The sequence below is a fragment of the Ipomoea nil genome, unplaced genomic scaffold (assembly GCF_001879475.1).
Source record: "Ipomoea nil cultivar Tokyo-kokei standard unplaced genomic scaffold, Asagao_1.1 scaffold2480, whole genome shotgun sequence".
NCBI classification, from domain to species: domain Eukaryota; kingdom Viridiplantae; phylum Streptophyta; class Magnoliopsida; order Solanales; family Convolvulaceae; genus Ipomoea; species Ipomoea nil.
Window position 1 is genome coordinate 5,269,089 of NW_017618908.1, and position 23,030 is coordinate 5,292,118.

Genomic DNA, 23,030 nt, shown 5'->3' on the forward strand with positions numbered 1-23,030 from the left:
TTGAGTCACCATAATTTATATACTCCCAAATGTTATGTCGGGTTGAGGTGTGGGACCCTTGGAGTTGGGGATTCAACCTTTTGGGAGAAGAGTAACTTTTGTTCTTACATTTGGAATATTAAATTTCCATTTTTAAGATATTCTGATTAGTTATAATAGCTTGTTATAAATGGAGATATAAAACTTGGTGTTTGGATATTTTAAAAGTATTATTTGTGATAATTGGTTGTATAAATTAAAATAAAATTTGTAATATTTTTGGTTTGAATTGAACAAAAATAATTATTTTTTTATTCATTCAAATAATATTGGTGGTGCCTATATAATTGACAACTATACATAATGATTATCATGATATGGATAGTTAAATTACACAAACATTTTATCATCAAATATATGGTTGAGATTTATATTTAATATAACATAGAAAAAATTGGTGTTTTAAAAGAAATAAATATGATGTCATATTAGACGCACTTTACACGAGTTGTAATCTAATTTACTTAAAAAAAATCATTATATACACACAAACAAGAAGCCTACGTTTACTTCAATTATATTTTCAGTTTTACAAATGTATAAGTACATATTTACTGTTTCTTTTTTTTTTTTCTTCTATTTATCAGAAAATAGAGAAATTTTCCAGTTCCTAAATGCATCAAAAATAATTTTTTTTTTTTTTTTTGGTTTGATAGTAAAAATTTTGAATTGTCTCAACCCATGCCACAATCAACAATTCATGATCGTCAGTAACTGGATTGTTAATGCAACTATAAAGCTGAAAGTTCGACTCTATTTGTATATGTCCAATTAAATAATATTGGTCCTATATGTAAGTTTTTCCCTAATAATATATATTATATATTATATATTAGGGCCTTAATCAAGTGATGCAAGTGGGCTAGGCTTGTTAAGTGGTCTGGTTGGACTGAATAACTAAAAGTTGTTAGTCCACCAAATTCTGTGCCTAATATAATCCTGGATTGATGGGATACAGGATGATTGGTGTTAGCACATTCAATTACGGTACTCAGACTACTCAATAGATACCAATACACCATCTAAGGTTCTGAGTTAGGTTTGAGGCAAAACATGGCTAATGGTCTACCGTTAACTATGGCTAGAGATACACGGCTACGACTAGCGCTTCCGCTCATACGAGGTCAGATCTATAGTTAGATTATTCTATATCTAACACTATACTCATAGTTGAAAAAATCGCTAAGCGCTCCTCAGGCGCATAGGTTGCGATTAATTGGCACCTAAGCGTGTATATTTTTGCAACACTGTCTATACTATTAAATTACATTGTTGGATATTGCTATAGTATGTTAAATAGGCAAGGTAGGGTAATTAATAAGGAATTTTGTTATTATGAGTGTTTCTTTTTTTAGAATTGATAATTATCCATGTCATTCTCTGGCAAGGTCAATTCACAGGAATTTGCTAAAAGAAATAAAGTTTAATGTAACAAAATTTATAAAACATTAAATTGACCCACATTTCTGTCCGAAACGAAAAGGGATGGAGTTAGTAAAAGACCTTGTCAGGCTCTTTGGCATGCATAACCTTCCCTTCAATTAATTGGCATGGCATCATATCCACCTATTGGGAGGGAGGGAACCAACTCCTACCAGACCTTCAAACCCATCCTTACAAATATTATATTAATACATCGAATTAGTGGAAGAGAAATGAGGTGTTTGGTAAACAGCTGTTAGCTGATTGAGATAATGGGTTTGACTAGTTTATATAACATTAGCTGATTGTAGAAAAATGTTTGTTGAATTAGCTGTTAGCTAATAGCTGATTACATGCAAAATGACTTTCTCAAAAAACTTATCGAAAAAGCTATTTTGAGTAGCTTTTTGAATTTTAGCGTTTTAAACAATAAATTAATTGTAACCAAAAGTAATTAATCAAACAGTCGTATTGGCTATTTAATCAAGTCAAACAGTTAATAGTTGTCAAATAAGCTAAATTGACTGATAAGCCAACTATGTTACTATAGAAATCAGTTGGCAAATTAAGGACAAAGTACTTGGACATAAAATTTTAACCAAAATCTTTTACCATTTGACGGAATAATAACATATAATTTTTTTAATTCATTGGTTATCATAAATTGGTCGAACTAATTAATCAATATTTAGTCTTACTTTCAGCGGCAGGGTGGGGGTTAAAACCTAATTGGGAACTTGAGAGCTCGTTGGAGACTTTGACAAATCAGTGGTGATAAAGACCTCTTGTGCATAGAAATTTACATGCGACATGGAACTTGGATATAGTCCAATGAAATTGAAAAATCTCGGTTATCAAAAAAAGAAGAAGAAAGAATATACTACTTATATTATATTGCCACATCAGATTGTGAAATTTTTTTGTTCTTGTAGCATGATTTGTAAATCAAATACCTATAGATATTTGATTTGCCGTGTAGTGAATTTCACTTAACCAATTATTTGAGTTGAATAATGTGAATGAGAGTATTAAATATTGGAAGAGCTCCGTATCGAGAGTGGAGACATACCTTTATGAGTTATTCATCAATTCAAAATAAGTCCATAAGTTATCTTACCATTTATCTCTTCTGTCAATATCTGGTGCCAATTAAAATTTAGCAACATCTCTATTTCAAATTAATCAAATTTAATATGACTATCAACTATCGAAAAGATGATAATACTAAAAAGAGAAAAACCAATAATTATACCCAAAAAAAAAATACAGAGGGAATACATGCGCTAAATAACGCTACTTATTGCCGACATCATGTGGTTATTATGATATATATGAATCTTTTATTGGATTTTAGGTTTGAGTTTCAATTCATGCACTTCATTAATATGAGTACTATTATTTTTTGCTTCCGATGAGGGGGGACACCCCAAAAACACAAAAAGCTGAGACTCAGACACCCGTATTACTGTGGATGCTTCTTGCGATGTGCACCCCCAACTTATCCAGCCAAATAGCCTCGGCGAGCTCTTGAGGGATATCCGTCAACCTCCATAGACCAGGGCTGTTTGAAAGTGCAGCTGTAGCCATCTTGTCCGCCACTGTGTTGCCTTCACGCAGAATGTGCTCAAAGACCACTCTCGGAATCTTCGCATCCTCAGCCCGGCATCGTCTCACGATATTGCTTAAATCCGGCGAATCCTCGGTGTTTTGGAGCAAAATCTCCACTAGCCTCTTCGAGTCACACTCCACCACGAGCGCCCTCCACTAGCCTCTTCGAGTCACGCTCCACCACGAGCGTCGTTGCTCCATACTCATTGGCCATGCACAGTCCTTGCCACACCCCTCATGCTTCTGCCTCAAAGGCCTGGCAAGTGCCTATGTTCAACAGGCATCCCCGACACCAGTCTCCTCTGGAATCCCGAAGTAGACCACCGTAGCCAGCCCGACCATTACCCTTACGGCAGCCGTCGACGTTTAGCTTTAGCCATCCCTCGGCCGGCGCCGTCAACCTCCCGCCCCGGAGACTGAGTACTATTATTGTTGGAGTTATATTTCTTTCTTTCTTTCCTTTTTTTTTTTTTTTTTTTTTTTTTTTTTTTTTTAAATACTACTGACTCTATTACAATGTAGTATATGTTCATAACTACTTTCTCAACCAAATGAAGCACAAAAAGCCAATATCACCTCCACTGAGACTCGAACCCACAACCTCCCCTATGAGGTAACAACTTCGTGCCATTGGACCACAATGTCCTTGACCAAAAGGTTAAATCTCCAATCCCAAGAGCCCGGCCTCACACCCCAACCCGATAAAGGATTTGAGATGATGTAAATCACGGTGACTCAATAGCTCAGCAAAAACTTAGCTTTTACTGTTATCTTTTGATGATAGTATTCAATTTACTACCCCGTAATATCTTATGCGGATCTATCTCATATAAAAATGGATGCTAAATATATCATACTTTTTAATGAAAATGTAATATTTTTATAGGTTAACTGTCAACAATCATTGTCACTAATACTTCTAAAGAAACGAAACGAGTAGAACTTTTCCTGGTTGAGTTTTTATTACATACACTACACTATTCATTAGTACGTTAAACTATCTTTCTTCTTAATTAGATTTTGTGTGATAGGCTTGACAGAAAGGGTATTAACAAGAATGGAACTCATAACCCTCATGTACGAGAATCATATTTCAACCACTCGACCACCCTTTTCTGGAATCACTACACATTTATTTGATTGATAGGTACAATAAATGCAAATTTTCGAATATTATTTTTATCATATGAAGTACGGAGTAATATTTAATTTAAAAAGGGTTAGCAACCAATAATCCAATCCAATTATGAAGCAAGAAGAAGTAAAAATCACTAAAGCACATGTTTTCCCATCAACAAAGTTTTAAGATAAAATGAAAATGATACTCATGCCAAGTACCTTGTGCTCAAATGACACATCTGTGACTTTTCTTGAAAGAATGTCAAAGGACATATATAAAGTATGATATAGATACATTACCTGGTAATATATCAAATCAATAGTACTAAAAAAAAATGATACCCCATCATTTTCTCCTCATCATATTTTTGACAATATATACTTCTAGCATAATGTTTTTTTTGAATTACAATAAATTTTCCTCAATCCAACTAGACATATAAGGGCGTCCTCAATGGTGGTAGCTTTTTGAGGAGTTTTTGCAAGTGTGATTAAGAATGAGAAAATAGGAGGGGAGGGAAAAAGAAAAAAAAACAAAAAAAAAAATTAAAATAATAAAAAATATTGCTTTACGGCGCATATCCAAAATCAAGTGGGACCCACATTTCCGACCAAAAATTTCATTTACTGCAAAGACTTCAACTTTTCTCTCACCTTACCCTCTCTTCTCCACCTCATCCACCATTCCTCAAAAGTTAATACTAAATCCTCTAACGGGCCGGGGATGCTCTAAAATAAAACTCATAAAGTATTAAGTATCAAAATTAGATAAAATGAAAAAGAATAAAACAAAATAAGAATATGAACTAGACAATTTTGTTTTTACAACGTAAAATATGTTGAAGTGTGAATATACAAATTAAATTAATTTTTTCCCTCACTATTTGATGTGGGATGGGAAACTTTTTCCAATTGGGACCCACACATAATGTCACAAAAAGTTTGGCTTATTTCTTAAATTTCAAAATGAGTTGGTGGGCCTGTTTTGTTGTGTCTTCACATTTTTATTGTAATTAACCACAAGATGACAACCTTTGTCAAAACTTCCTTTTGAATAATCCTCAAATTTAAGCCAAGGTGAGATGCACCTCTAATATAATCTGTCTATTCTATATATTTAGGAAAATGATGTTTAATGATTTGAATATTTTATCCAATTAGTAAAGTTTTAAGATTTTTTTTATTATATAAAACATAGATAATATTTTGATTTCAAGTGATGCTACTATACATTCTACCCTAATATTTACCTCATTGTGCATCAATATATAAACACGAGGTTAGCTAATTCAGTCTAACTAATTAATTAATAAAAAAATTAATTATCTTATTCAAAATGTGAAATTATGAGATGAAATTGAGAAGGGGTGGGGATGAATTTTATTCTTGAGTTTATGCTGTCTTATTTATTCTTACCCCAAAAGACTGAATCCCCAGCCCTAAGGGTTCCGACAGAGCATGTGAATCACGGTGACTCAATGAGTTAGTAGACATGGCCAAATGCCGGTGCGTACAAGGAATTTGCCCACTTTGGATACCGACAGAGCATGTGAATCACGGTGACTCAATGAGTTAGTAGACAGGGCCAAATGCCGGTGCGTACAAGGAATTTGCCCACTTTGGATATAATTCCCACACTGCCACCGCCGAGGTCCGAACCTTAGTCTCTTACCCCACATACTACCCACTAAACCATTGAGCTAAGCCCGAGCGAGTAGTCTTATTTATTCTTCCCAAACAGGTTGAATCCCCAACCTTGGCGCACAAGGAGCCCCCTCACTTTGAGAGGTTGATCCCACACTGTCAGACTCGATCCTTGGTCATTCTTCACAAACTTCACCCCTATGACCAACTGAGCTGCCCATGCGGGCCAGTCTTATTTATTTCCTTATACTTATATAGCATCAACGCCACGCCACGTATTTCATTAGTGTTGTGAAAAATATCGTGAAATTCAATATTTGTTCATATAAGTCACATATAAGTAATTAGATTTCTAATTTTATTTCCTTATATAGCATCAAGGCCACGCCACGTTTCAATGTCAGGATATGTTATAACTACTTTCTCAACGTACTGAAGCATATGTTATAACTAAAGCATATGTTATAACTATTTTCTCAACCTACTGAAGCATAAAGAGTCAATACCGCCTCTACTGAGGCTCAAACTCACAACCTTAAACCTCCCATATGGGAAAACAACTTATTAGCCATCCAAATATCTACACTACATCTTACTTTAGATGTTTTTTTGAGAAAACATCTTACTTTAGATGTTATTGTGTATATTTTAACTCTTCCTAGGTGTTGTCTCTTCATATTAAATAGTTACTCCGTATTAGTTTCCGACCGAATCAGCATTTCTCATTCATGCTTTTAATTTTTACAAGTAAATTGTTTATTGCCTTTTACTAAAGAAAAGAGTATTTATGAAAAAAAAATGTTAAACTAACCAAATAAAGTTACATAAAATAACACAATACTTAGCCAATGTTGGTTGGGGTTCAACTCTTATAAAGGATGTATAAGCTTAAAAAGCACCGAGCCAAACTTTCTAAGTACGAGTTAGACTCTGCATATGCCATCGAGACCTAATACAAATTAATCTTAAAATAGTAATAATATAGTACTTCATTTGTTTCATTTTATTTGTTTTACTTATTTTTTTTAAGGTTATTTGTGAAGGATATAGGTGATGCCTCTTATGTTATTGGCATTAAAATTCAGATAGATAGGCCCCGGGGTATACTGGGTTTATCTCAAGAAACCTATATAAACAAAGTTTTAGAGAGATTTCATATGCAAAATTGTTTACCAAACGCTGCTCCCATATCAAATGGGGATAAATTCAGTTTGGACCAATGTCCGGAAAATGACTTGGAGAAAGAATCCATGGAGAACGTCCCTTGTTGGATGTCTTGGATATATTCAAGTCTGTACAAGGCCGAACATTGCTCTTGCGGTTGGAATGCTTGGGCGTTACCAATACAATCCGGGGTTAGACTATTAGTGAGCTGTAAAGAGGGTTCTAAGGTATCTAAGATGAACCAAAGGTTACAAGCTTGGGTTTAGGCAGACGGACAATTTAGATGTTGTCGGTTATTCAGACGCGAACTTCGCTGGCTGAGTTGATTCTCGAAATCAACTTCAGGGTGCGTCTTTATTATGGCCAGTGGGGCTATCTCATGGAGAAGTGTTAAACAGTTCTTAATAGCTACTTCTACCATGGAAGCCGAGTTCATTTCCAGTTTTGAGGCAACTTCATAGGGTGTTTGGCTAAAGAATTTATCTCTGGGCTTAGAATTATGGATTCTATATCTAAGCCATTGAAAGTCTACTGTGACAACTCAGCTACAGTCTTCCTAGCTAAGACCACAAAAGTGGGAGTCGAATTAAGCACATCGACATCAAGTTCTTAGCAATTAGGTAGCGTGTCAAAAATAAAGTTGTATTCTTTGAACACATTCATACTGAGTTGGTGTTTGCAGATCCCTTGACTAAATGCATGCCTTCAGTTAAATTCAAGGATCTGGTTCAGAAAATGGGAATTTCATCTGCTTTGTGATTTGTATATACATTCAGTTTCAATAAAATTCTTTGGCATTCAGACATTTTCTCAATTAAGTGTGTACACCTTCATTTGCTTTATATTGATGAGAAAATGTACTTCAGGCACTTGGAATAAACATATGGTTTATTTCGTTGGGTTTTGTTTCCTAATTAAGTGCCCAATGGCAGTTTGCATTTGATCATAATGGATACTACTCGTGCTAATGAGAGCATATCATTATGGTTGGTGTTTTTCTGTTATTGAGTGGTAGTGCTTGCACCAAGTGGGAGAATGTAACGTTTATCCGTTACTATTATTATAACATTAGGATAAGTTATGATAATATTCAGTATTTGATATGTGGTGCAACACTAATAACCTAATAACTAGACTACCACTATGATTAGGAGTCTGGTTAGGGTTTAAGAGACCTAAAGACAATCAACCACAATGATGGCCAGTGGTTATATAAGGTCACTAGTCCCCTCACTGCTCACAATACATACCTCATACACCATCTAGAGAGAGCTGAGTAAAGTGAGAGACAAAATACTTGTTATCTCTGCAGCAGTCCGGATCGCTCAACCGTAACAGAAACTATGGCTGGAGGTTAGTCGATCCTATAATCACATATTATATGATGCATGTGATGTTTTAGTCTAACAATTTGTCCTACTTACTATTCATAGGCAAAACCAACTCTTTTTTCTTTGTTTATTTTTTTAATATTATTTTTACTTATTTTTAAATTTGATTTTTGTGTGTTTAATAGTAATTTCTAAATATATAAATTTCGTATATTAATACTAAACTTAATATTATAAACAATTGAATTAAAAATAATTTCAGTCAAAATCTTGTTGATCAAACCAGACACATAAAATTGGATGGAGAGACTACAAAGAATATAATAATACCCAAAAAGCACTTTTCTCAAATAATTATTAACTTTTTCAATTCTTCTTTGAATTAACATTATGTTGGTTGCAGCTGTCTGAGTTGATTAGCACATTTTCATTCCTTTTTCACCTGGCAGACAGAACTTCTAATTAGGGAATAAAATAATTGATGTAGGGAACATCTATGATCTATGTGTGTGTAATACGACAATGTTGAACTGAATCTATAGTTTTTATCAAATGAATTTAGTTCAATTTAATCTTGGCTCATATTACATGTCTTATTCTCTCTACAAGAATATGCTTTCACTTTTTTAAACTGCAATTTTTGGCTTAAGCGGTCTACTAACTTTGAATCTCTGGTAAGGGCATGTTTGCCTATGCAGTAGTCTATCAATGTTAATTTTCTCCAATAAAATTGTTCATCAAGTGTGTGCCTTGGTGTCCATCTTCAACATTCTATTAATAAGAAACATCCTATGATCCTAAAGCCTAAAATTAAATAGGTATAAGAAACATCCTAAAACCTAAAATTAAATAGGTCCAGTGTACTATGAAACATCATAATTTTTTTTTTTTTTAGTAACAAGGAAAATTAAATGCGCAGTTACTACTTAATGGTGTGCGTTGGGTAAACCCTACTGCAATTGCATGCAAAGAACACGTAAGAGGTAATAAATTGCACTAAGAAGACATATACGACGGACTTAACTGAGAGAGTGTTGACAAGAATCGAACTTATACCACGATTTCGTAATTCAATAATGTCTATTAGTTCAATATAGTAGTCTATGAGAGGTGTCAGTATGTATAAATGTGTATAAATTTATCACATTGTGTGTGTGAGGGGCTAGCATGATTGGCATTATTCATAAACCTATAAAATTTGCAAAGCTAGGCATTTGAAGAAAATAACATACACTACACAGTGCTATAAGTATTTAGAAGCAAGTTGTATAAACATTTCAATATTTTTTTAAAAAAAATATGGTCGATATATTATAAATACATATATACATGTTACGCTTTAATCTTCTGGCCCGCTGTCCCATCATGCCTACAATTCAGTGAGTGAATTAGTCATTATGTTTGACGGTGAAAATCATAGGTACACTAAAAAAAACATATATACATGTTACGCTTTAAACATGCATTTGCATGCTTGGGGGGTCAAGTTTGTGCGAGCAGGTTTGGTAGAATTGGTGAATCATTTGTAAAAATAGTAATAATAGACTCTCATATAAAAAGTAAAGACTGATTTGATCCATCTATTTGGATAGATCAACGGTTGAGGGTTGCCGGGAGAAAATGGGTGGGATCGTTTTATAAATCTTGCAAACTTAAAATTTTGCAATAATTATTATAAAATTGACACAATTTTTTTTTTTTTTTTTACTAAAACTTTCAACATGAAACCTAGATAGATGATTGAGGTCCGTCTTCAGTTTTTTTTATAAGGGAGATTGTTCTTATTTGAACCGACCCCTATGGCTGTGTGTGTACAATAGCACGCATAAAGATAAGTGTGTTACATTACAAGAATTTGTATGTATTATACATTATAATTATGCAGGCAAATACATTTGTATATATAAAAAGATATATAATTAATAGATCAGAACACAATTCAATAAGTAAATGGGAAAATAAATACATATCAGGGAGTATATATCCACAAAGGATTTGATTGATCGATCTCAATTAAAATATTAAGGCCTTGTTTGGTAAAATAGTTAGCTTATACGTTAATTTTGGCTTATTTGACCACTATTATTTGTTTGACTTGGTTTAAAAATTAAGGAAAAATGGTCAAATAGGTCCTCGAACTTTAGCTTAAAAGTCAGTTAGACCCCTAAACTTTTTAAAGGTGCAATTAACAATTCATTTAGGTGCAATGAAGCCCAAAAACAAGTTAACGACCTGCTATCACAGGTCATTAGGGTTCAGGCCACCTTCTGGCAAAAAAAAAGTGACCAGCAACCGACTCAGATTTGCCGAAATTTTCGCCGGTCACCTTTTTTTTTTTTTTTTTTTTTGTCAAAAAATTCGCCGGAAAGTGGCCTGAACCCTAATGACCTGTGATAGCAAGTCATTAATTTATTTTTGCGCTTCATTGCACTTAAATGAATTGTTGAGGGGTGTAATTGCACCATTAAAAAGTTTAGGGCCTAATTGACTTTTAAGCTAAAGTTCGAGGGCCTATTTGACCCTTTTTCCCAAAAATTAATATATGTGTTTGGTTAATTAGCCTTTTGTACTCTAAAATGCTAAAATTGAAAAAGCTACTCAAAATAACCTCTTTAATTAGCTTTTTGAGAAAAGAAATTATACCAAATAGCTATCAGCTAACAACTAATTTACCAAACACCTTTCTACAATCCGCTAATGTTATCAACTAATTATACCCTTTAATTAACCCAATCAGCTAACAGCTATCAACTAACAACCATTTACCAAACAAGGCCTAAATTGTTATTAAAGATTAAAAAAAGAGAAGTTATTAATTCACTTTTTGTATGCAAGGACAAGAGTAGCTAGAATTGATTACTCCAAAGAGCAAAAAATGGAATAGAGCAGGAATGGCCCCATATTATGTCTGTATCATAGATGAAGCAAAGATCACATGTTCACATTATAGCGCTGGCCATTCTGGAAATTAACCTTATCTCTTAGCTTTCTAGTTTAATTTATAGCTTCATAAAAAATAATAAGGCAGGCATATATGTAGTGTGTATATATATAGTATATACTGCAAATTGGGGGTCACCAGCTTGCAATTGCCCAAATTTAATGTCAATGCATGCTAGCTAATTATATCACCATAATCCCATTTCAAATCCATCACCCGTGAGCCTCACGTTACTCCATCCAAACTCTCTCTCTCTCTCTTCTTTTCTCCCTTCATTGTGTACAATGAATTTTTATCACTAGAGATTTTGGGGTGTTTGGTAAATAGGGGTTAGCTGTTAGCTGATTGTGTTAGTTGGTTTGACTAGTTGATAGCATTAGCTGATTGTAGAAAAATATTTGGTAAATCAGCTATTAGATGATAGTTGATAGTTGATTACATGCAAAATAACTCTCAAAAAGCTTATCAAAAAATTGTTTTGAGCAGCTTTTTGAATTTTAGTGTTTTGAAGCAATAAGTTGTTACAAAAAGTTAATTAATCAAATACTTATTTTGATTATTTAGTCAAATCAAATAGCTAATAATGATCAAATAAATCAAAATTGACTGATAAATCAAAATAAATATATTCATGTACGAAAGCTTTTATCGATACTCAAAAACAAGTTTCGTAGGGTTTAGAATGAGCTTTTTGAAAAAAAAATCCTACCTTTTACCAAGCCAGAAATGGATGGGAATTTTGGTTCACTACTTTTCTGCACATAGTATATTTTGATTCCAAATGTGAATCAAAGAATAAAGAGTATCAAGATCTATAATCAAGAGTAAATATACAAATTTATTTCCTTACACTTGCATATAGTACCAGCTATTGTCACATTCTGAATACAAGCTAGCAGTAGGATGCTACACTTGACCTTTTAGGCTTCTATCCAACATCGAGCTTAGCTAACTAAAAACTTGATCAAATTTCAATCCACTAAACTAGTGGATAGAAATGTCGAATTCATGGTTTTATATAGACACGTATAATTGAATGAATAGAAAGCTGGTCAGAAACATGTTTTTTCGACCAACTAACAAAGTGAGTTTATGTCATTTTATAATAGAAATCAAAAAAATTAAAATTTTCTAGTTCTGTTTAAGTTAAAGTCAGATCAAACAACGTAACATACTTCTATTTTACTAACAACAATGATTAATCACTCGGTCACAGACATATTTTTTCTTCTATAATTATATTTTTTTTTCTCTATAATTATATTTTTTTTCTTAACCATCATATCACATGGCCAACCTTACCTTAATATATAGTTCTTTCTCCCCTCATTATCGCATCAATTTCCCAATTAACTATCAATTGTACGTTACATATACAGATAGGATTAACAACAACATTAATATTGTTAATCTAATAATGCTACATACTTACCCTAAAAACCTAGGAAGAATCACAGCCACATGCTAGGAGTTCTCATGCATTCATCATATCATAGGATATATAATACTATGGTCATACGTGCACCTATAATATGGGAGTCTGCTACTTAGGTTGATCTATAAAAATGAAAAAAAAAATAGGATAAGATCATTTTAGGACCACAAATATTTTGTAGACCAGATCGATAGATATATGAAGAACTTCAACCATGGTTGAAGCTGCACCGTACCCATAGGATCATCGTATCCTTTGCCAGCTTATATTAGCCACTGGAAATAATGCTTATACGTATGCTTACGTTATATGCGTTATCCATTATATGTATATATGTATGTACATCCTTAACCACATGGGATATTTTATATGTTGTACATGTGTGCCTAATATAAGCTTTGTCTGTTTGTGTGTGTTTGTATGCGTATATATTGCATGGTCGAGAATTTCCACTACTTATAGTTATATATCATAATGTGTATATTGTAATTCTAGTACTTTTTTGTGCGTGTAAGTTTTGGTCGGAACTCAAGATGGTTAGAGGAAGATACCGATTAAGAGTTTGAATTGTATTGAAAATAAATATGGGTTTAATCGAAGTGCATAATTTATTCATCATAATATATAATTAAGAAAGAAAGAAAGAAAGATTCTTGGTATATATATATATATATATATATATATATATATATATATATATATATATATATATATATATACTAGTTTTTTACGCGCATTGCGCGATTGAGATAATGTCCAATGATTATTTTTAAATAAGTACTTCAAAGTATATCAATGCAATATTATTATATAGGAGATGTTCATGCATATAAGTAATTGAATGTTGAATTTGTTTATTTTAATCATAATTCGAAGTATATACATGTAAAATGTATTAAAAGTTTGATAGATAATGCCATGTGAATGAGTGATCAATAACGGGTGATTTCGTAATAATGAGAAACAGTATTCTTCTCTTATTACAAATACATTTTTCAACAAAATGAAAAGAAAAAAGTGGATATATATTGATCAAGAATATTAAATATGTATTTCAATTATTAATTTAAACTTTTAGTTAAGATAAAATATAAGTACGAATGTAGTATCTGTACCTCTACTGAGACTTGAACTCACAACTACCAATAACACCTCTATTAAGACTTGAACTCAAAACCTTCCAAATAAAAATTCAACCCGAGTACCATTAAACCACATAATCTTGGTGCATGCAAAAACACTTTAGTTAGTTAAAATTTAAAAATCTCTTCATGACATTAAATTATGGTGTTGATCCTCATCGAGAACAACTTATTAAGGTATCTTTGTCCATTTATTTCTTGTTTATTTAGAGGATGGAGTTGTCATCAATAATTGTAATTATTATTTGGATGTTAATATTTATATTTGTTAAATATTACCATCAATTAAAATAATTTAAATTAAATTATATTCTTCAGCTTATCAATCAAATATATATATAAAGTGATTGGTTAGATCATCAAACAAAATTTATCTAATACACATTTTCAAATAGTGACTGTGTATTTTTTCTCGTCATCTAAAAGAATATATAAAGTGATTGCGTATGGTTATTAGTTTTCAAACATCCCAAATGATAGAGATGACAAGCCTTTTGTCAACACCTTTTCGAACCAGATTGTTATACATGGTCTTTCTTTTACGATTTACCTTTTCCTTATAGTTTGTTGGTTGTGACATAAAAGCAGAGTTTATCTTATATACATTCTCGAATAGTTGTTGTACGTGAGTTTTTCTCGTGATAAAAAAATACAACAAATTTCTTGAGAATCTAAATCTGATTAAAAATTTATTCTTAACAACTTTTTAATAAAATTGGAAAGCAATCTTAGTGAAGAATATTCCAAGTTAAGCCACATGGGTATGTGCTAAGAAGATCTAAACCAGTTTATATATCTGAATCGATCGTGGGGAAAAATGTACGCCGATCGAATCCCCTCAAAAACCGCCCGGCATTACCCATGGTGTGTTTGGTTCGCACACGAGAATTGAAAGTGGAATGGAATCATATACTTGAAAATGGTATGTTTGGTAATAGGGTGTTATTGGAATGATTATTGATGTTTGGTTATGTATGGATGTATGACCATATAATAAGAGTAAAAGTTTTAAAACTACAAAAATAAAAAATCAAGACAAATAATCCTAATATATATATAATGACACCCAAAACACCAAATGGTCCAATACGAACAAAAAATAAAATCTAAAAGCACTAATTCAAACTTAAAATCAGTTCACCAATAAGATGGAATGCTATATGTTTTTAACAAGTTGTCAATCAAACATTAACTATGACTTTACATGATTCCCATTCCTGGTTTGTAAACTCATTAACCAAATACACCCATAGTCTGGCGGTCAGTTACGAGTTCGATGGAAAAATATACTAAAATATGTTTTCTTCAGAAAACTTGTTTTTCTTGTTTCTTTTTTTTTTTTTTGGCCGAGACTTATGAAGTGAATATTATTAAGAATAAGAGTTAACTCTAAGAATCATCCTTTAATTATTGACATTTATTAATTTTTATTTTTAGCTTTCAATTTGATTATAAATAGTTTATAACTATTGATTTTGTTTCAAATTTGGTCATTCAGTTAAATTTTTCTTTAATAAGCCTTAAATTTAAGGGTAAGAATGTAAAATTGAATTGCTAATGAGATTGGCAAATTGAGTTCATAAACTTCATACACTAGGTGTGAAGAACAAGTTGATACATAAGCCAATGTGGACAATGCTACTAATATGCCTCTGCCCAATGACCAAAGCTGGAACAAAATCAAGATTTTCAAACCATCTAAACCGTACCCCTAATCCAACTCGGTTGATCTATATGCTAGTGCAACGTAACACCAGTATATATCATCAACTCTAGTATGTTTTTTGTACATATGCGCAATCTAAATCTCTTATTTGATTTTTCCATACGAGAGGGGATTTGAGCTCCCGGCCTCTCTTAAGGAATGAGAATGCACGACTACTTACGTCAATCAAGTTGGTTAAATATGTATATATTTTTTAATTAAGAGTAATAGGCAATGCCATCATTTGTGAGAAGGGTAAAATTCATTACCATTGCAAATATATATGCATAATTAGTTAGTTTACTTTCTTCCCCTTTATTTTCTATGATTAAAAGAGGTAATCAATTATTTGAAATTTGCAACATGATGGCAAGTTGTACTGTGGGCAAGGTTAAATAATATGATATTGATGGAGTGGTTTGGTGGTATAAATTAAAAGAGACAAAAATGAAATAATTGCAATGTTCAGCATGCATGATTACACAAATCTTCAATTCATATTTTATTGAATAGCTTATTATGAGTTAATTAAATGATGGAATTCACTATCAAATGGTATATGTTTTAGTTAGGAACATTTGAGCTTAATTCAATTAAGATGTTGCAAGCGTCATGAATATATTTCAAGATATCTTCTCTGACAAGATTAGACACGTCACCTGTCAATTGTCAGATCAAGTGCTTATTACTACGACAAAAGTTATAGCTAGTAGCAAAGACACAACTTTATTTCCTTCTACTTGTATAGCAGTCAACGTCACGTTTCAATGACATGATGGTAGGCTTAGCTCCTTGAGCCGCTGCCCAACAACAACGCCAAAAGTTATAGCTAATAGCAAAGATACAACATTATTTCTTTATACTTGTATAGCAACCAATTTCACGTTTTGATGACAAGATGTTGAACTTTTTTTGTTGTTTTTTTTTTTTTTTTTTTTTTGGTATAACCTAGGGTTTTCACCATTGACACAATCCTTCATTGAATTGTAAGCACCTGTAAGTGTGAGACAGTTGGCCTGGAGATTTAAATTTCCACCCAATATTCTCTTTTTAAAAACATCTTTATATATGGTACATTGATCGTAGAATATGACATGAAATTTGAATTCAAGTTTATTAATAATAATAAAAAAAGAATAAATTACCTTTAATTTATGAAAATATCTGCAATACTGTCTAAACATGCGCTTTGAGTGAAACTTGCTTTTTAACCCTAGGTCCCTAGCGTTACTTACCAACCATCCTAAATTTCAATAAATTAAAATAGAACATACTCCAGTGGTTTATTAAGGAAAATACTTGGTGTACTCACATTTTTAACTTTCAAATTGTACTTCCTCTCACATGCTCTTATGTAGACACTTTTTTATGAACCCACATGATGAAAATAACCAATCCTGATTTGCTACCTCAGAAAGTATAAATGAGGGAATATAATTATGAGAGTCTATGTAGTAGAACTCGTTTATTAATCAAATATATTTGTGTTTGTTGCCCATCAATTTTAAGTGTCTTATTGTAATAATCACTAATGACAGACCTAAATGATTCTAAATGATCATCTTTAATTAGTCAGATAAAAACAGTAATAATCATCTTTAGTCACATCCAAAGAATTTTTTTTTTTTTTTTTTTTTTGAAGATACTTCCAAAGAAATTTTTAATAATTATATTTAACCTATATATTTAGTCCCCCTTTTAGAGTATTTTAATTGATTGTAATAATTAGTCGTTGAAGATATATAATTCAATTCACATCAATGATTAATAGTGTATAATATATTAATATCATTGTAATATCATCATTTCGAATAATGGGTGGAATAGGGCTAGTCTGTTTTATACTATAGACATGACCAAACTTTAATTTTTAGTCCATAGTCTGGTCCGATCCGATTCAGCCGACTGACCAGTACAATTTTTTTAAAGATAAAGTACGTAATAATAATATACATAATACAATTAACTATTAACAATGTGTTAAACACTTAAAGTGTACTGGTAATATTTTACTTCATTAATTTACATATATATTTTTAAAAAAATTAACATATATAGTAACATTCACTCTATTACTCTATAATATATTAGTTATATAATGCATCAATGCAACATTAGCATTTAAGTAAAATATATAAGTATTTATACAACAATATCATTTATATAGTGCAAAGCATTAATGTAAGCTAAGTAGTATTTCGGAGAAGAATGACTAGAGAGTAGTAAGAGGACCCTATGTCATATTCGTACGATTCAACCATCATAAGCCGTGTATAACTAAAACTATTACTAATTAAGATATAATATTCTGAAAATTGACATGGCGTTTGGTTGGAGGGAATTACAGTTCCATATTACCTAATTCCCACATAATTCTGAAGGTAAGCAAATTCTTTCGTTTGGTTGGAGGGAAGCAGCGCAATTCCACAGATTTAAAATTTCCTCATTTTTATGAAATTAGAATCTCTTGCCCCCCCCCCCCCCACCTCCCCTGTATTTCAATTCTATGGATTTTAAGAAGAAAAAAAAAAAAAAAAACTAACTTTGAGACAAAATTACCCCTCTCTTGTTTAACCTAAAATTGATGTTTAACCTCTCTATTTTGATTATTGCATGTCTTCTTCTTCTACTTAGGGTTGTCGAATCAGGCCGACGGGGCGTGGCTCACCAAAGCTCGCCATATGGTGAGGGCGAGCTAAAAAGCCCACCAAAATACGGGCCTAAGGGAGGTCGGCCTGCCCGCCCAGTGAGCTTTGGCGGGGGCTCGCCAAATTTGAAAAGTTTTAAATATAAATAAAAATTAATATGAAAAGTTAATAAGTGTATACTAAAATAATTTGGATAGTTTAAAGACATTAATGCATTTGTAATTTGTTAAACACAATAATAAATGATAAAGTAATAAATCCTAATAAATAATCGAATAGATAATTTGTTAATCTATAAGTCAATAACAAAAAATTTATACGATATACTAATTACTAATACATTTTTTTCAGTATAAACAAATAAATAAACATATTATATATATATATATATATATATATATATATATATATATACACACTAATATTAATAATACATATATACTAGGCGGGAATACGAGTCACAAAATTCAAAGGTCTCGAATGAAAGGCATTTTATACCGCAACATATTTTTTAAGAGTCAACATCGCCTCCACTAAGACTCAATCTCATTACTTCCCATATGAAGAAGCACTCCATGTCATCTGAGCAACAAGCTACTTGGCTTTCCTCTCTGTTCTTCACCTCTGATTAAAATACTAAATACCATACTCATCACCTTTTTATTCTATTTTAAAACTTAATATATATATATAGTATGTAAATTAAAAGACATAAGTAAACTTTTCCACAATTAACCATGGAAATGCGTACTTAGGAAATTTTATGACTTAAATCCTGCAGGGATGCACAAAACCGTACCATATAACACATGGCAAAATAAATAAACAAAGGCGGGCGGAGATCGATGATGAAGAAATTAAAAACCGGTCGACGTGAAACAAAACCAGCGGCGATTTCCCTTTCACGTCCTACAAAACAGCTTTGCCTGCCCACAAGATTACCTCAAAACCACTCTCTCTCTCTCTCTTCTCTCTCTCTCTATATATATATATATATCTAAGTCTCTCAGTCTCTGCTGTATGTGTCGTTGTCTTGTAGCACTTTGTTGTGTAGTCAAGACTCAAGAGCTAAGAAGTCAGAGGTTTTGAGGTGAAAGGGTGAAATAAATATTATAAGGTACAAAAATTGAGGTGCCCATATTCATTATTCAATTCCACGACGACGATAATAGTATACATAAGAAATTGGGAGAGTGTAGTGCGTTTGGTGGTTGGTCTTTAATGAGGACTGAAGCCTAGAATTAAATGCGACCTCAGTCGTCTAACAAACGTACGTACACTGCATGTGATGCTATCATACGTACACTGAGGACGACCACCTCACATTAATCTTTGGAAGAAGCCTCGTTTTATGATGTTTCATTTTTGAGCACTCCTATAGTCCTATGTTCAATCATGCATCCACACATTTCTTCTTTCATTGTATGTGTTTCAAACACATGCAAGTTGTTTGGTTCAACCAATTCAACCATTGGAATCTAAGTGAAATTAACTTATGGAGTCTAACCAACTAAGCTACACAAAATATTAGCAAATTAAACATAAATATTTATTTTATATAACATCTAATGCTATATATGTATATATATACTGTATATAGGGATGGCAATGGGTCAGGTGTGGGTCGGGGAGAGCTACATCCATCACCCGACCCACCTTATATTTTCTCCACCCACCCCCACCTCCAACCCGCATCGGGTGGACTTTTTCAGAACCCACCCGCACCCCCACCGGGTGCGGGTGCCCACTACGGTTACCCACCACTTATCATCTTAGTATGTTTTTCAAAAAATAATATTTAAATTATTTACCCATAATAAAAAAAAATAAAATCCATTAGTGATACTAAAACATAAATAATGGAAATATTTAAATATAATAACAAAATTGTTAATTTTTAAAAATAAACTTAGTAGTTTTGATATAAAAAATAGTAAAAAGATACACGAAGTTATATAAACTATTATAAATAACTACATACTAGTACTTATTTCACTATTATATATATATATATACACACACACATGGTGGGTCGGGTGGGGTTCTAGGCGGGTCTTGTACATAGAACCCGAATCCAACCCGACCCACCGCGGGTTTGCTTTTTTAAGACCCACTCCCAACCCATCACCCAAAAAAACCTGATCCATGCGGGATGGATTCGGGTGGATATCCACGGGTCGGATTGAAATTGCCATCCCGGCCTAACTGTATACATACATATATATAAAGGGGTGGGGTGGGGGTAGTGGGGGCAGCTGCCCCACTGCCCCGACACTAGCTCCGTCCTTGCGTCCAACAATTCTTTCCCTTCCCCTGCACCTGTTCACCTAAAAAATGTGTATTTAGTTCTTATACCACTTGTTAGGATCAATAGCTTAGAGCATCTCCAATGTGGACTGCAAAACTGCAAAATTTGACTGCAAAACATCAAATATGCAATTGGGATGCTCCAAAGGGAGATTGCATTACGCCATAACGCCAAAATGCTTGGCGTTAATGAACAGTGCAGCGCCAAATATGGCGCTGCACGGTTCATCCACGGCAAATCTAAAATGGAGGGGAAAATGACTATTTTGTCCTTATTTCTTTTTATAATTCCAAATGTATCATTTATTTGTTTTATGTGTAATGTTTTATTTTGTTAAATACTTATATTTAAAGTTTGTATAATTAAATAAAAATTATACCATTTTAAAGATCTCATTGAGACGATCGAAACAAGACTAATATTGAATATATATTAATTAAAATTTCAAATACATCAAACATAACTAGAACATAATTAAATGTACAAGATGTTGTATGCTATATTATTATTGTGGAATAAATTAAATTTTAAAAAATATTGTTAAATTCGATTTTTTAAAATAATTAATTTTATAAAAAAATTAATGTTAATAAAAATTATTATTTACATCACAAGTTACATTTTATATTAAACTAAATAAGTTCGAACTAAATTATATTAAACTAATTAAATTTGAAATAATAATTAAAAAATAAAATTATTTTAGTGTAAAAGTTTGGTGTTTTGGTGAAAATGGGTTGGAGATGAATAAAATTTGGTGTGAGAATATGCTGAGAATATTCCTTCTGATGTGACATTTAATGAAAAAATTTGGTGTTTTGAAGTAGAGTGGGTTGGAGATGCTCTTATTGCACTATGCCAAAAGCCATAGCTAGTAGTGAATTGGAGATGCAAATTTATTTCTTTATACCACGCACACTACATGTTTGAAAGGCATAATGCTAGACTTGACCTTTCAAACTTCCGTCCCCCCACACACACTTTTTGATGGGCTCCATAGTTTTACTATGCATACTCTTCATTTCTAATCCATTATATTATTTTTACTCCCTTACCAGGCATGCAATGACAAGACATTTTCTTCATGTGGATCCTACTAAAAGTGTACACATCTAAAATATGAGTGTCAAAATTAAAAGTTAGAATTAGAATTTTGATTAGAATACATGTAACATTTTCCATATTGTTATGTCTCAACTAAAAATATATTATATATACTTAATCACACATTTATGTTTATATACATTTTTAAATATATATAATATATACTTAACAATTGGAATTAAACACGCAATAATTAAAATGAGAAATGCATCCTAGCTAGAGTTCTTTAACACTTCTATCTTAGAGACTTGGTACACTAGATAAATCATTATATATGTCTCAATTATCCATATATATTTTTAAAGTGTTTATACACTAGTATCCACAAAACCAATTTTAATTTATACTTCTCATTCGTAAAAATCAAACACTACACCATGCATGCGGATACCAAACTATTAAACTTAATAATTAGGAAGATTATATTGAACAGATACTACACTATAATAGAGTCGGTGATACTCAAAAAATAATAATAATTAAGAAGAGTTTATTTCGTAGAATGTAAGATTATCTAAGGCAATATGATTACTTCTTGAGTGTAATGTGAAATAACATGAATGTAAAATTACTATGGGAGTGTTAGCTGATTGGGTTAGTGAGTTTGCCTAGGTGATATATTAGTTGATTGTAGAAAAGTGTTTGGTAAATTAACTGTTAGCTTATAACTTATTACATGCAAAATGACTTCTTCGAAAAGCTTATCGAAAAAACTATTTTGAATAATTTTTTGAATTTTAGCATTTTGGAGCAATTAGTTGTACAAAAAAGGTTAATTAATCAAACACTCATATTAATAATTTAACCAAGTCAAATAACTAATAGTGGTCAAATAAACTGATATTGACGGATAAGTTAATTATTTTACCAAACGGAGCGAATGTGTTTAGTTGGTAATTGGGATTGTGAGTTAGTTTAATACTGAAATACATAGACGACTATTTGGTAAATACTATACATGCAGTCTAGTGACTGGCAGAGTTGTTGCATTGGAATATGCACCCAGTAGTATCAAACTGCCCTGAATGAAACCTAAACTCCTAAAAAGATTGAGTTGAATTAGTCCAATAATATAAAATACGAACATCAGTATAATATGAAAAAAATAATAAAAAAAAAAAAAGTCTTGGAGATTTTATTTATTTATTTATTTATTTATTTTGTGATTATACAAGTGAAACATCCGAAACGATTATCATTCTATTTGTTAACACCGTTCTCTTAGTCGAACGAATGCCAGACCTATCATTGTCCAGTGAGCTAAGTTTATACGGGCAATATTACTAAAGTCCTAAATTCATCGGAAAGTGGTTGGAAAACATGTCATGATGAAAAGATTCCTAAATTATGTAATTATATGGCCTAAAATGTGTTTTTTAATGTCATTTTAACCCCATCAGAATTTAATTATAACGGATAG